The sequence below is a fragment of the Dysidea avara genome, chromosome 1, assembly GCF_963678975.1.
Source record: "Dysidea avara chromosome 1, odDysAvar1.4, whole genome shotgun sequence".
Classification (NCBI taxonomy): Eukaryota; Metazoa; Porifera; class Demospongiae; order Dictyoceratida; family Dysideidae; genus Dysidea; species Dysidea avara.
Genome location: NC_089272.1, coordinates 63,105,291 through 63,122,053, shown reverse-complemented (window position 1 = coordinate 63,122,053; position 16,763 = coordinate 63,105,291). Strand labels below are relative to the sequence as shown.

Here is a 16,763-nt window from a genome sequence, read left to right as displayed (position 1 = left end):
GTGCCACACCAAGCATCTGCTTTTCTAACACTCCTTTGATAAAAATCGTTGTGTATTACATGTACAGTTGCAATTATAATCTTTGTTGTATATGCTTCACAGTTACCTTAACTGTAACAATATATATCATGTTTACTTCTTTTTTGACTAAGCACAGAAATGTATACTGTAATAATATTTATCATGATAGTAGTGTATGATTGCATACTATCATAATCACGATTGTTACTCATTATCACAGCCTTTTCAAACATCCAAGTTTGATAACTCATAACTTTTCTGTGCCTTCATGTATCTTTCTTAAAGCTTTACCATGTAATTATAGTACTATGCAACAGCTATAAGCTGACCAAGTTATACATTCACAAGACAAGAACTGTTCCTATAAATGTAGGAATTCCTACACTTGTAGGAGTTTTACAATCGATTTTCAATTTGTGCTTGCTAGTTCATGCATGTATGCATGCACATATGATAACTTTAATAATCTCCTGCTTGTACTATCTGTTGTATATAATCTGATGAATTAAAACACACAGCGAACAGCTGTGTAGTTCATGGGAATAAATTTCTGGATGGGATATTATTGAGGTATATATTGGCTATATAATGACACTTCAGTTAATTTTCATGAAGTTAATTTTATGGTTACAAGAATTAAGCTTAAAGTTGTCCATTCTCAGAAGTAAGATATGAATTGGTAGATCTGCATCTGCATACAGACCACATGCAGAAACTGTCCTATACGTAGCGCATGTACAGGAAGCTAAAGTCCAGAGGTTCGAATTCAGCTGATTAATTTTAATTCCTTGATAAATGTTCAGCATTTAAGGTGGTGGAGATGTGGAGTCAGTTCAGCTGGTACTCAACTATCAAAATTAGTAGATAGCTGTTGCTATATATACTTATATATCTGCATTCAACAGTGTTACAGTGATTCAATACCAGCCGCTTTCTGAGCTAAAAGTAGCTACAAATGGTTAGAATTTATATCTAGCAAATTTTTAAATATTGTAGTTCGACTAGACAGAATTAATTCACTGTTTATCATTTTTCATCAGTTTGCTATTGAGTTGAATTGTAAAATACTAGCTATTTCACAACTGATAGCTGGTGCATGGTATGTAGCTGTAGCTTTGTGTAGGTGTAACAAGGTGGGCTATATATAGGCAGGCTAGACCCTCATTTTGATTTCACTGGATACTGGCTTATCATTCTAAAGATTAGTATGCTCTAACAGATTGACGGCACCAGTTTGCTCAAGCGCCTACTGGATACGCATGACCAGACCACTTGTCTTTTTTCTTTTGTGTTGGTACCCGTAGGGGTCCCTACCCCAACACAACACAAAAGAAAAAAGCGGTCTGGCCATACGGCGAGGCTACCTACTGGCAAAATGCTGCCAGGTCCAGTCATGGGTTTTTTCCGTTCCTTCTCCTAATTTTCAAACATACTTAGTGATGTTAATATAAACAACTTAGGCTTTTATAAGGCCTTCTGGTATACAGGCTCTGCCTTTACCAAGTACTTTAATCATAATCATAATAAAATAGATTCACAGTTTATCATCAGAGAATTTTCCCAAAAGTATAGCTAGCTAGCTAGCTACATTTCTGTTTTAGTCTCTCTGGCAAAACTGAGACACTGTTACTGTTAACTAGCTAGCACAGCTGGACTAATAACAGAACCAACCACAGAACAGATGCAATCCAAATGGCAAGTAGATGCACATTGTAAAAATAATATCACAACAAAAATGTGGGTGCGCTTTAATCAATTTAATTAGCATTTTTACAGCGCTAATTTAGGATGCGCGTGTTTGAAATGATTGTAGCAGAAGAAGACTCTACTGCCGAAGTATGTCTGGAGGTGTTTATAGAACGTTACTCCGATGCATTACCTGTTGATGGCGAAGTTCGGATCGGCCAAGATAGTGAACTTTACAGAAGAAGACGCCATAATGGCTGCGGACACGCAACTAGAGAAGACTCGTCGCCTACAGTTTTCCGCCGTCCCTTTAGAGTCGTCTAAGAAGACACACACGTTCCGCAAGTGGTTGACGAACATGGCGGAGCATACGCGTATCTTGCTAAAGACATTCAAAGTCTTACGTAATAAAGATCATTGGTGTTATCCGAAGATCAGTATTACATATGATTCAAGTACATCAACACAAGGTACTTTTCTCTCGTTTATTGTGTGTGCTTGGGTGTTATCCCAAGGGGTAGTCACCCCGGCATTATATCATTTGTAACCCCCAGTACTGGGGATTTTGACTGATCTGCTGAGCAAAACTGGCAAAATTCTATTGATAAAATACGCATGCTACAGTAAGAATTTCCACACGTTTTAATTGTTTTGGCATGCACTGAAACAAGACTCTAATCAGATTCACCTATTTGCGTAGAGTAAGAAAATTTTTCAAGGAACAAGAGTTTTGGGTACCTATATATGATGCTGTAGAACTAGAGTTTACCATTGGCCTTCTTTGCCCACATGAAGACTTACAAGGAAAACAATCAATCTTGATCAATCTGCTGGTTCATAGTGAACAGACTGAGCCAAGTGCAGTCGTGATCAATTAAAAGTGCCTGTAATTTGTTTGCCATATTGTTGCTGTACAAATTGGATTTATTCCTTTCCCAACTGTCTACCACTATAACTCCAAGGCTAGTCATCACAAAAGGCTGAAACTTTGGCTGTCCACTCCTTTGTTACTACACTCTGTAAATAACAGAAGAAATAAAATGGATCTGAGGAATGTGCAAAAGCAACTAGTTTTTTGCTCAGCTGGTCACATTTAATAACTCATGCATTCACAAGTATAGGCTAGCTCAGTGCACACAAGTTTGTACATGTGATGTGAATTGGACGTGACTAAAATGCGGACTGGACTGGGAAACAGATATGCAAATGGACTGGGAGGTTACCTTAACACGTCAATTATACTGAGTGGCAGCTCTAACATTACACACTAACTCACTTATAGTGGCCATTCCACTTCTGCTTAGCACGATTGCAAAGTGTATACTACAATTATTTATATGCCCTGTACTTAAAACATTAATACATGCTTGCATGTCATGTATAGCAATACTCAAAATAGCTCACTTCTAAGTGTGGTGATGAAAGTGGAGTCAACCCATTACCTCGACCAGTACTTTCTAATTAAAACACATTGATTTATTCACAAATGCAAAATCTGGTAACCTGCAGCATTACACAATGTTACGAAACAAAAAATGGGCTACAGAATCACAACATGTTACAAAACAAAACTATAGGCTACAAATACAAATCCTACACGATCACTAAATGGTTACAAAACACAAACATACAATGGTACAACAAAAAGAATCACCAAATAAATCAAGCGAAAACACAAAAGGTAAGTTTGTTACAAGCCAAATACGTTAGGTTAGTGGAATAATCCAAATCGGATACAAATAGTTTAAGCCAAATCCAGAGAGTACAGCATACTGTCAGTGTGTCAGATTATTTTAGACATCTAGTGGAAGAACAATGTTGTTGAGATCAAAATATGTAGCAGCTGCAGTAAGGTAACTTCCCCAGTCTGTGAGTCGATTTTCCAGTCTGTTCCATGTTTTAGTCACGTCCATGTGAATCACCCATTTACTGAGGTGGGAATTAGGATTGGTAGGAGATTAGACAACCACTATGTCTGAGTAGTGGGACTTGTGCTGTTGCTAATTGTCAAATCCTAAGTAGGGGGTAGGGTCTTAACATTGATAGGTGCTTTACTCTCACGCTTGTGTCTCTCATTGCCAGCTGTAGACTGCTTTTTTCCTTTTGTGGTAAAAAGAACTTGCATTGATTACTGAGTTTTGATTGTCTGATTTTACCTTTAGTCCACATAATCTTGTAACTTGTTAGTTTTTCATCCTGTCACTTCACTTACCTCATCAATGCTACTAATCATCAGTCTGTTAGGTAGCTTTGTAAGTTTATAACTAGCTAAGAGTCATGTGATCCATCTAATACAGCTGTATATCTAAAAAATGAAATAAAACTTTGCCCACCTGTATTGCTATTTTAAGATAAGAAGCTACCAGTTAAGCTGATGTGATTTTGTCTTCTAAAAAAGCAGATTTCTAAATGAGGTGTTTCAGTGCCATTTCTATCAAAATCTTAATTTGATCCACTACACAAAATCAGGTTATGGCTTGATTCATATCTTGTGTGTTGATGTACTTTTTGTTGTGTAAGAAGTGTTATGTGGGCTTGTACTTTAGTTGTGAGTGCAGTTAAACACTGCTCTGGGTTAGCCAGAGTGTTTTCAACTCTTACTTGGTTCACACTGTTGCTAGACTGACACAAGCTTGACAGCTTCCTCATCTAATAGTAATGAACTACAAGAAGCAGGCAGTAAAGCAAATAAGCGTAAAGCACTTAAAGGTACTATAACTATGGAAACAAAGTATAGAGCCAGCTGAATAACCTGTACAGTGTCATGACCACCGTAGTTTAGACTAGTTTCGTCAGTTATACCAATATGTCACCAGCTGTCATGAAGTATGATACATCACGGTCACATTGTGGAATACATACACCTGTAGAAACTCCTTGCTGAGGTCCAACCATAGTAACTTAATATTGTTAACTGAAGTTGAGTGTCCTTGGATACATTCACTAACTCAACATGAACCATGCTGGATTACTAAATTCTACAAAAAATAAATTTATCCTTGCCCCCCCGTCTTGACTGTATTTCTAAAATATACACTGTATGAAAGTATATTTTCATATCAAGACACACGGTAGTGTGTCGTGCGGCCCAAGAAGCCGGCGCGTAACACCCGTGAGTATATTGACAGGAAGAAAGAAAACGCAATTTTCGCACCTCCGTAGCTCTGTGCTTCCTTGATGAAACAAGACGATTTTTGCTGTGGACATGCCCCCCAACTGCAGCACTCTACATTCCAAATTTGAGCGAAATCGCTTCGCGCGTTCCCGAGATATGCGACTTCAAAAATTGGCTGAGTTTCTTCGTTTTTTTTTTCTTCTTCTTATTTTTCTTTTTCTTGTCGCACACTTACAAAAACTGCTATAAAACTCGAACGCGTTATCCGATTGCCTTGAAATTTGGCACACAGAAGGGGGGTATAAAGGCGCATCTCGGTACCAACTTTGGCTGGAATACCATAAACAGACAAAGAGTTATGAGCGATTATGCACGAAAAATAACACCAATATGTTGTCACGCCTACAGGGTAAACCGCGTATGGGAAGAAGCTGAAAATCGGTGGGTGAATAGGTTAACTATTGAACCTCAAACCTTTTGTGGTTTGAAAGAAATCGAGCTAAAAACCAGGAAGATACAGCGAAAAAATCAACAGTGTGTAACAATTACGCAATCGAGATTAGCTAATTTTTAATATTTTTATTTTATTATTATTATTATTATTATGCTTGCCACGCCTACCAGGTAAACCGCTTGGGGTAATGCTTTCAAAATCGCTGTACAGATGGAGTTATCATCTTAGAAAGGCTCTTCAATGGTGTAGAAGAATCAGACTTAAATCCACGGAGTTATAACACGAAATCCAACTTGGTGTAGCAAGTGCGAGATCGAGATACTCTAATAGAGCAGTCATCCTAATAGAGCAGTCACCCTGAACAGAATTAAAGAGATCAGTTAGAAATAAGTAACCTGTATAGAGATCAGCTACAAACAAATCACCCTGTAGAGAGTTCAGCTACAAACAATTCACCCTGTTAAAACATCAGTTAGAAGAAGATTTCTTGTAGAGAGTTCAAATACAAACAAATCACCCTGTTGAAAGATCAGCTAGAAGATGTCACCTTGTAGATAGTTCAGTTACAAAGAAACCACCATGTAGAGAATTCAGCTACAAACTAGTGACCCTGTAGATACATCAGCTAGAAGAAGTTACCTTGTAGAGAGTTCAGCTACAAAGAAACCATTCTGTAAAGAGCTCAGCTGCAAACAAATCACCTATACAGAATTCAGCTACAAACAAATCACCCTGTAGAGAGATCAGCTAGAAGAAGTTACCTTGTAGATAGTTCAGCTACAAACAAATCATCCTGTAGAGAGATCAGCTAGAAGAAGTTACCTTGTAGATAGTTCAGCTACAAACAATTCACCCTGTACAGAGCTCAGTTAAAAGAGGTTTCCTTGTAAAAAGTTCAGCTACAAACAAATCACCCTGTAGAGAGATAAGTAAGAAGAAGTTACCTTGTAGATCGTTCTGCTACAAACAATTCACCCTGTAAAGAGATCAGCTAGAAGAAGTTACCTTGTAGAGAGTTCAGCTACAAAGAAACCATCATGTAGAGAATTCAGCCGCAAACAAATCATGTATAGAGAGTTCAGCTACAAACAAATCTCCCTGTAGAGAGATCAGCTAGAAGAAGTTTCCTTGTAGAGAGTTCTGCTACAAACAAATCACCCTGTAGAAAGATCAGCTAGAAGAAATCACCTTGTAGAGAGTTCAGCTTCAAAGAAACAATCATGTGAGAGTTCAGGTACAAACAAATTGTCCTGTAGAGAGATCAGCTAGAAGAAGTTACCTTGTAGAGAGTTCAGCTACAAAGAAACCATCATGTAGATAGTTCAGGTACAAACAAATCACCCTGTAGAAAGATCAGCTATAGAAGAAATCACCTTGTAGAGAGTTCAGCTACAAAGAATCTATCGTGTAGAGAGTTTAACTACAAACAAATCACCCTGTAGAAAGATCAGCTATAGAAGAAATCACCTTGTAGAGAGTTCAGCTACAAAGAAACCATCATGTAGAGAGTTCAGCTACAAACAAATCGGCCTGTAGAGAGATCAGCTAGAAGAAATTACCTTGTAGAGAGTTCAGCTACAAAGAAACAATCATGTAGAGAGTTCAGCTGCAAACAAATCACCTGTAGAGAGTTCAGCTAGAAACAAGTCACCCTGTAGAGAGATCAGCTAGAAACAAGTCACCTTGTAGAGAGTTCAGCTAGAAGAAGTAACATTGTAGAGCTACAAAGAAGCTACCATGTAGAGTTCAGCTGCAAACAAATCACCCTGTAGAGAACTCAGCTACAAACAAATCGCCCTGTAGAAAGATTAGCTAGAAGAAGTTACTTTATAGGGAGTTCAGCTATGAACAGATCACCCTGTAGAGAGTTCAGCTACAAACAAATCACCCTGTAGAGAGTTAAGTTACAAAGAAACCACCATGTAGAGAGTTCAGCTGCAAAAAAAATCAATCACTCTGTAGAGAGTTCAGCTAGAAGAAGTCACCTTGTAGAGAGTTAAGCTGCAAATAAATCACCCTGTAGAGAATTCAGCTACAAACAAATCACCCTGTAGAAAGATCAGCTAGAAGAAGTTACCTTGTAGAGAGTTCAGCTACAAAGAAACCACCATGTAGAGAGTTCAGCTGCAAACAAATCACCTGTAGAGAATTCAGCTAGAAACAAGTCACCCTGTAGAGAGATCAGCTAGAAACAAGTCACCCTGTAGAGAGTTCAGCTAGAAGAAGTCACATTGTAGAGAGTTCAGCTACAAAGAAACTACCACGTAGAGAATCCAGCTGCAAACAAATCATCCTGTAGAGAGTTCAGCTAGAAGAAGTCACCTTTTAGAGAGTTCAGCTACAAAGCAACCACCATGTAAAGAGTTCAGCTGCAAAAAACTCAATCACCTTGTAGAAAGATCGGCTAGAAGAAGTTACCTTGTAGAGAGTTCAGCTACAAAGAAACCACCATGTAGAGAGTTCAGCTGCAAACAAATCACCTGTAGAGAGTTCAGCTAGAAACAAGTCACCCTGTAGAGAGTTCAGCTAGAAGAAGTCACATTGTAGAGAGTTCAGCTACAATGAAACTCCCATGTAGAGAGTTCAGCTGCAAACAAATCACCCTGTAGAGAACTCAGCTACAAACAAATATGCAGTGAAAAAGATCAGCTAGAAGAAGTTACCTTGTAGAGAGTTCAGCTACAACGAAACCACCATGTAGAGAGTTCAGCTACAAACAAATCACCTGTAGAGAGTTCAGCTAGAAACAAGTCACCCTGTAGAGAGATCAGCTAGAAACAAGTCACCTTGTAGAGAGTTCAGCTAGAAGAAGTCACATTGTAGAGAGTTCAGCTACAAAGAAACCACCATTTAGAGAGTTCAGCTGCAAACAAATCACCCAGTAGAAAGTTCAGCTATGAACAGATCACCCTGTTGAGAGTTCAGTTAGAAACAAGGAATCCTGTAGAGAAATCACCTAGAAGTATCACCTTGTAGAGTTCAGCTACAAACAAATCACCTGTAGAGAGTTCAGCTACAAACAAATCACCCTGTAGAGAGATCAGCTAGAAGAAGTTACCTTGTAGGGATTTCAGCTACAAACAAATCACCCTGTAGAGAGTTCAGCTACAAAGAAACTATTCTGTAAAGAGCTCAGCTGCAAACAAATCACTTGTACAGAATTCAGCTACAAACAAATCGCCCTGTAGAGAGATCAGCTAGAAGAAATTACCTTGTAGATAGTTCAGCTACAAACAAATCACCCTGTAGAAAGATCAGTTAGAAGAACTTACCTTGGAGAAAGTTCAGCTACAAAGAAACCATTTTGTAAAGAGCTCAGCTGCAAACAAATCACCTGTACAGAATTCAACTACGAACAAATCACCCTGTAGAGATCAGCTATAAGAAGTTACCTTGTAGATAGTTCAGCTACAAACAAATCTCCCTGTAGAGAGATCAGCTAGAAGAAATTACCTTGTAGAGAGTTCAGCTACAAAGAAACCACCATGTAGAGAGTTCAGCTGCAAAGAAATCACCCTGTAGAAAATTCTGCCAGAAACAAATTGCCCTGTAGAAAGATCAGTTAGAAGAAGTTACCTTTTAGAGAGTTCAGCTACAAAGAAACCATTCTGTAAAGAGCTCAGCTGCAAACAAATCACCTATACAAAATTCAGCTACAAACACATCACCTGTAGAGAGATCAGCTAGAAGAAGTTACCTTGTAGATCGTTCAGCTACAAACAATTCACCCTGTAGAGAGAGCAATTAGAAGAAGTCACCTTGTAGAGTGTTCAGTTACAAAGAAACCACCATGGAGATTTCTGTAATCAATATATGTGACCGGATTTGCGAAAAGGGGTCTTCCACACACATCCAATTCCGTAAATGTTGGAGACCATAACTCAGTGTTCAAGTAACATAATTATTAACCTGAACATTTCACCATGTATTCAGCTATAGTGGTGCTCACCACTGCCCAAATATCAAGGCAATAGCTCTTTCCAATCTGAAGTTATCAATTGTCAAAGTTGGCAAATTGGACCCCTTTTCGCAAATCCGGTCACATATGTATTATACAGTATATATAATTTGTACATTTACTGATAAAATATTTAAAGTACATCTACTTCATCTTTTCTTCTTCCTGTAGTAAAGAAAAAAACATAGGTTAAAAAAGTCCCAAAGCTGGCCATAGGCCGGCTTTGGGGTATACAAATACAAAAAGAAATGAAATCTAATCCAAAACAGCCAAGCTGTAAAAAAAGTGTGCGGCCCTCAGAAAGGCTATGGTGAAAAAAGATGTGAAATCCAAGGTGGCGGCCAAGAAATGGCTGTGATGGTAGGTTAGTGGTAAAAATTTTAATAACGACAATTCAGGTGAATTTTTGTGAAGCGGCACAAAAATTCACCTGAATTGTCATTATTAAAATTTTTACCACTAACCTACCATCACAGCCATTTCTTGGCCGCCACCTTGGATTTCACATCTTTTTTCACCATAGCCTTTCTGAGGGCCGCACACTTTTTTTACAGCTTGGCTGTTTTGGATTAGATACATAGTAACTATAGTGATTTACATGTACTACTACTAATATGTCATAAGGTAAAATTTTGTCTTCTTGAGAGACTATCACCATGTTCACAATATCTTCTAACCTGGGTACAGATTGGCACAGTTGGAAATAAATAGCAGTATGAACTGATTGAGCTATGCCAAGTTGATGTTTCATTTTCTGTCTATGGAGTGTATTACATACTCACTAATCCTCTCGCTTTACAAGATGCTATCCAAAATTATCCATACTCTTTACCCATACTCTGCTTCAATTAAACCAGATCCCATCCAGATTACTATTCAGCTCAGTGTGTTAGTCAGTCAGCAGTACTGACCTAATTTGTTGTGATGGTTTAATGTGGTATTCTCCCAGTCAGTATGTATAGTAAGTTGATTTGTGGGGGCTTTTGTTGTAAACTCAACATTAATGTATTGTATAATGTGTGTATGTGTGTGTGCATGCTAGGGTTGGTATGTGATTATTGCAGATGACCATGTGATAGTTGCAGTTATAAGCCTTTCCTTAGAGCAAAAAATGGCAACCTCTATTTGGGGGACTCTAATGTTTTCAAGTACAGGTGATATTGGGTAACAAAGGAAGATTGATCGTTTGTGTGATTCAGGAAGAAGATATCAAGCTAAAACTAACAGATATGGGCATAACACAGGAAAATTACATAATTTACGTGGGTTTTGAAAATTTTGACTGGTTTTGAAGGCTGAGTAGTAATAACATTCCTTTATATACGTTGTAACCATACCTGGTAACTTGGCTTCAATATCACCTTTATTAACAACTAAATGGTTCATGAAAAACTTGTTGTCATAGGGTGCAATACTCGAAAATATAAGAGTACCCCAAATAGAAAACCGATGTGACGTCATTATGGAAAAGGCTTATTGCCTTGTCATGTAGTAACACCAGCACAGTATGTGCTTATTCTCTCATTTCTGTGTGTTATTGCATTAGCGTTTTAACTACTTATAGCCATTCTACATCATTGTTAATTTGCTGGGCTTTAGTGTCCCCATTTCTTACTGTCTCAAGTAAAGGTGGATCGATACCAGTGGTATCAGTATCGGATCGCTATCAATAATATGAGGTACAGATACCATCAGTAGACACTCACCACTTTTATTAAACCATCTATAGTTAAGTTTCCAGTAGCAAAGTAGTGAAAACAAAGCCTTTGTTACTCTTTTCCAAGTATTGCTACAATTGCTCCGTGTGTATTCTAATATATTAGAGCACATGAATCCTTTGTAATTAAATGGCAGTGCAGTTGTTCCTCAAAGAAATAAATTTAGCGTGCTTTTTCATGAAAGAGTTTGGTTGCAAGGCTGTAACAAATATTGTATAATCATTGGCTGCCCACGCAATTAATATACCTAATCAATAAGTTTACAAGAAAACTACCTCAAATCAAGAAATTAGTAATCCACAATGATGTTTAGCTGTTTATACAATGAATATTTTGAAACTTGATTGAACTGAGATCAATCAATTACTGTGATATTTAATTATTTTAATAGCTGGCTATGTATCACAACAGTGAAATTTCTATAAACTTGTCTAGGTTTCAATGCTTAGTATCGGAATCGGCAACTAATTTCAGTACAAATACTTGTATCGGAAGTATCGGTAAAAAGTGGTATCGGTCCATCTCTAGTCTCAAGCACTCACTGTAAGCTAACCATGTTGCAGTGCTGGGCTAAATTCTGCCATTTTTGCATTAGCTGTCATTGTTGTACACACTACTATAAGTTGAGTATTAGTAGTGAGGGGTATTCTCTATGTATTACAGAGTGAAATTTCAGGCAGGCAGGGAATTTCATGTAGTAGCCACTGTACAGTATGTGGTGACCAAACATAGCTGTGGTGTAGTTCAGAGTTCATACAGTGTACCTTATTAATAAAACCATCTCATTATAGTGACTATTAGTTTGATTATCAATATACATTCAAAATACTGATATTTACGTATGATTTTATAAAGGTATGTAATAGGGTTTACGTGTATCTTTACTAAAAGGCTGCTTGCATGGCAGGTTGTGGTCTTACAGTTTAGTGTTAGGGTAAAACCCCAGGTACCATTTTAATGTTTATTACATCACAAGTAGACATAGCCATAGGAGGTACACTTGAAAGTTACAGTGTTTTGTCTAAGGCATATATATTAGGTCCAGTTTTCAGGACTGTGCAACTTTGAGAAAATTATAAAATTTATTTAGTGTATAGTTATGGATCAAAGTATTTGAATGAGACACTGATGTGTAATTCAAACTATAGCATTGTCAATAACAGTTATCTGTTAGCAATTATGCAGATAATGTAATAACATTGTATTGTGGTATTTTCAAAATAGCTGCAGTACTCAGTATTTGTACATATTGTGTACATGTGATCATATTGAAATATTGCCCAACCATAGTGGGTGCATGCATGTAGGTGGCATACGCATTTCTGTAAGACAGTTAGGTATGTTCCTGTGTTTTCATGTGATAGTGTTCCAGTGACATTCATTATTCATTACAGGATCTGATGTTCTGAAAATCTAACAGAACTGGTCACTCCCAGTATGAACACCAAATGGTTTGAGATGGGGTTACAACTTGGTGTAGACTCTAAAGAACTGAAGACTATTCAACATGATAGTAGGGACAGTGAGACAGCTTGTAGGGCTATGTTTATGGAATGGTTAGATCATTCACTGGGAGAAATGTCATGGGAGAAATTTAATTGTTCTGTCTGTGGAATATGACACATTACAGTAGCTGAAAACTTGTGACATCTAGAATGATGGATATCCAACCTCTCACGAATAATATTTCTCTATTGTGATGAATTCACTGGCTGCTTCAAGTTAATATTGTACTACTAACTGAGGCATTTACAACAGGATCACTAAACATTATTCCAAGGTACAGAGTCATTGTCACGGACAAAGGGACAAAACCTGTAGGTGTAAACATGAGATTGTAAGAGATATTCGTTTTTTTGAAACATATTGCTCAACATTTAGACACTAATCATATGGACAGTTTTTACTTTACAAGTTCTTGGAGATGGTAGTGGATCATATTCTTACCTTGCTAGGGACATACAAAACAGTTTGGAAGAGGACAGTGTGACAGTGACAGCACAACCTTGTCAGGATACTGAATATGATGGAAATGCACCAGGTTAGCTTGTTGATGTCTTGATGAGCTGTTTATCACATGTCTTGTGTTGACAGTACACATTGCACACTGATCTTTTAAAATAGAATTGGCTATAATTGGTCTAGTCTGGTGAGAGCTGTTTTTTTTGTCTAGGTAGAGACAAGTGAGACATTTTGCTCCCTCCTTGCCTCTCTGAAGATGCCCTTACTCCCTATTGGGTAGTCTATATATCATCTGTTATGAGGTTTAGTAGAATTAAAATTGGTGGTATAAGTGTCATCTTTTTATAGCCAAGTTTGGTGTTTATTATATAGTGATACAATGGGCACGAGTGTGTTTATACAAGCAGAGCACGAGTGCATGTTGTATAACTGCTATGTACCACCCACCTAATAGGTGGGGAGAGTCTCACAAGACAGCTGCACCTCTTATAAAGGCCAGGTTTCTAACACTGATTGTGGGTGACAGAGCCGAGCATTGCAGTGACGTTCCCTCCACAACACCGAAGCCACCTGAGATACTGAAAGCTAGTGCGCTATGGGCTATATCACTAACCTGCATTTGCTGTTCCACTCTCAACATGTAGTGCTCAGCATACTGTACTTGATCACTCAATTGTCCGTAGTGATTCTCTCAAATGATAAAAAGCAACTAATAGACGGTTTAAGTAAACAAAACCTAGCTACTAGTCTAATTCTTACTGTCTGTACTGGCTAAACTTGAATCTGGTGAAAAACTGGTTGCCACAATCAAATGTAACGGTGAGCATTATTTAGAATATAATAGCTTATTGAGTCATTGTTGAAGGGAATACGATTTAATCATGGCACCAGACTAGTATGTAATATGGTTTTATGTATGTAGGTGAGTTGTGGCCACCGTGTTGGCTTTTTCAATCGCCATTGGCTGCTTGGTAAATATGTAAACATTATATGTATTGGTGATGTTGTGGCCCACAATCGACTTTTACATGTCAGGCTATAAAAAAATTCAAGTGATCTGTGAGGTGTTGTAGCGGTCTAGGCTGCGGCACTTGTGCAATGCTGCACAAAACCGTAGCCAGTGCAATATCTGTATATTGCACTGCAGTCAGTGCATTGTAACTTATTATGCACTCCTTGCAGTCTGCAAAACCGCAAACAGTGCATTACAAGTTATAATGTACTTGCTGCGGTCTGTAATAGTGCCATATACAAATTATGGTACTGGCGGTGCCTATAAACTGCCCACGCAGAGTGGTACATAAACAGTAAGGCACATAATATTGGTCTGGCAACACAACAATACAAACACCTATCATTTGTAATTCTCCTATGCGGGTGGGGAGAAGGTTAATTGTCAGAGTTGCATCTGTAATACTAGGTAATAATTTGTGACTGTTTAGGCTACAGTAGATGAATCAGACATTGTTGGTTTGTAAGTTTGTTCCTTGGGTCGCCGTCTTTGTAGCCAACCAATAGTGTTTAAGTGTCCTGTATATACACTTTGTGACCTTACTAAGTGTCCAGATTGTAGTAATTTACTTTTTTCCTATGTGTCCATCACTTCTCCCCATAGTTCCGTTATTATCATCCAACTCAATGATGTTGATGTTTCCACCTGACATGACATCTCTCAGTGAAGCTGAACAAGGGAAATTGTCAAGTCAGTGTATGTGTTGTTGTGTTGTATGTGATTGCAAGTTTCTAGCTTTGTGATTCCCAGTTGCCACTGTGTCCTTGAGCAAGAAACTTTACTCACATCATCAGGGGCGGACCCAGCTGCTGGCAACGGGAGGGGCACAAACAGGCTAAGTTGGAAGTGGCTGGGGAGATCCAAATTCTCTTGTTTTTTGCTGCATTTTTTGAAGCATTAAAAAAACTCACCTCTTAGTAGTATCTCAGTGTTTGTTTAGCCATTTTGGCCTTTGCAGATGGTTGTTAAATCTTAAAAGACTATAAATGTCTTTAAAAGCAGCAACATGGTAATTATTTTTAGAGGTGCTTAGTACGCATGAATGTGTTAAGTGACAATTTTACAGCTAGTTTGACTGATTCGCCTTGATTTGTAACAATAAATGCTAGTAAAATGTGCATATTTTCATCATGAGTTATAAATTGATCCTAGCCTGACATAAAGTTCAGTATCTGTAGGTAGTTATGGCTACTCCACAAGGTAATGGGGGGGTAAAATGTCCCATCCTGGATCCGCCATTGCACATTGTGACCAGTGGAGTTCAGGTGTTTGGATTACTTGGACACTGGACAGTAATAAAAGAACTGCCAGAGGCGTTGCTTTTTTGCTTCATACAGTCAAGGTTCAGGTAGGACCTACACATTTTCCTATAAGACATGGTACAGCCTCCCTTGGGGGTAATAGTCCTGCCATGTAAAGAGGATGTGTAGATGTAGTATGTATTGTGATTGTATTCTTTTGGGCCGGTCCCCAGACATTGTCTGTTAAAAACATAATAATAATTTACTCATCGCAAGTGAATAGTATTTAGGTGGTCTAACTGGTGTTTCACTAGGTAGATATGACTGCCTTGTAATGTGGTGTGTGTGTGTGTGTTGTGTTGTGTTGTGTTGTGTGTGTGTGTGTGTGTGAATCAAGGGTCCACAATAGGGTAAGAATTACCTCCAAGATTTTAAGATCTCACAAAGATTTCAAGATTTCAGGTTAGAGATTTCTGGAGTTTTGACTAGTGTTGCACCGATAATCGGTTCAATAATCGGTATCGGCCGATATTGGCTACTAGCCGATTAATCGGTTTTGATTAAATCAAGGCCGATGTTAATCTCCACTGCGCTGTGTAGTATAATGATGTGGGGGAGGCTAGACATAAGTTATTTGGCATTTTAATCAAGTTATGTGTTAATGGTTTAGCGGTGACTACAAGCCATGCCCATAATAAACTGTCAGGGTTTAGGCCATGCCCAACAATAAACTGAGGTTTTTAGGTTTCTATGTAGTGCCAGCCACTTGTCTCAACTGTATAGCAGTAGTAAAATGTACTTAAAACCTGTTTACCATGAGTAACTTTTACTTGTGGTATACATCTAACTTTACATTTTAGCCTAGAATGAGCTGTATATCAATGGTTATGTCACTAATATGAGCCATTTAATAATGATGAGGATGAGTGTTAGTGTTATTAGTGTATATCGGATCGGTTATCGGTATCGGCTAATTCTGTTGCTTAATATCGGTTATCGGAATAATCGGCTAATTTGGATATCGGTGCAACACTAGTTTTGACAGCAAGTATAGATTGCAAAATTTGAGTAAAAACAATCACAGGCCTGTTGCTGACCTCTTGGTTTGAATAGTGGCCTTGTCAAATAAGTCCCAAAGGCACTTTATACATCACATACACTCACATACTACACAAGGTTACAGGTATAATACATCATATTATAACATGTGTGCACTTCACAGATCCTCCTACACTATCAGACCTAATAGAACATGTTGGTAGTTGTTGTTCTACAAAGTGGTTCAACCTGGGCCTCAGGTTAGGTGTTAATACACACACACTGGATCAGATTGAAGAGGACTAGAGTAGTGAAGCTTGTAGGAAGAATGGTTGAGAGAGAAATGTGGTGGAACTTGAAATGATGTGATCTCAGTACTTAAGAGTCACAGTGTTGATGAAAGTGGTGTGGCTGGCTCCTGGTTACTGAATAGTGTTAACATTGTTGTATGTACTTTGTGGATGTCACCATTCTGCTATTCGTAAAAATATATATATATGGTTTGTACTTAAATTTTATAGTTGACTATGATGACACAAGGACTTTGTGATCATCGTA

At 38.1% G+C, this 16,763-nt stretch overlaps 1 long non-coding RNA gene across 1 annotated transcript; it reads left to right on the top strand.

Moving 5' to 3' along the window:
- The first annotated feature begins 1,801 nt into the window (after window positions 1-1,801).
- Window positions 1,802-16,718, top strand: LOC136240471 (uncharacterized). The gene is made up of 4 exons (XR_010693827.1): window positions 1,802-2,177; window positions 12,347-12,732; window positions 12,908-14,616; window positions 16,390-16,718. It is a non-coding gene; the product is annotated as an uncharacterized lncRNA (long non-coding RNA).
- The last annotated feature ends 45 nt before the right edge of the window (window positions 16,719-16,763 follow it).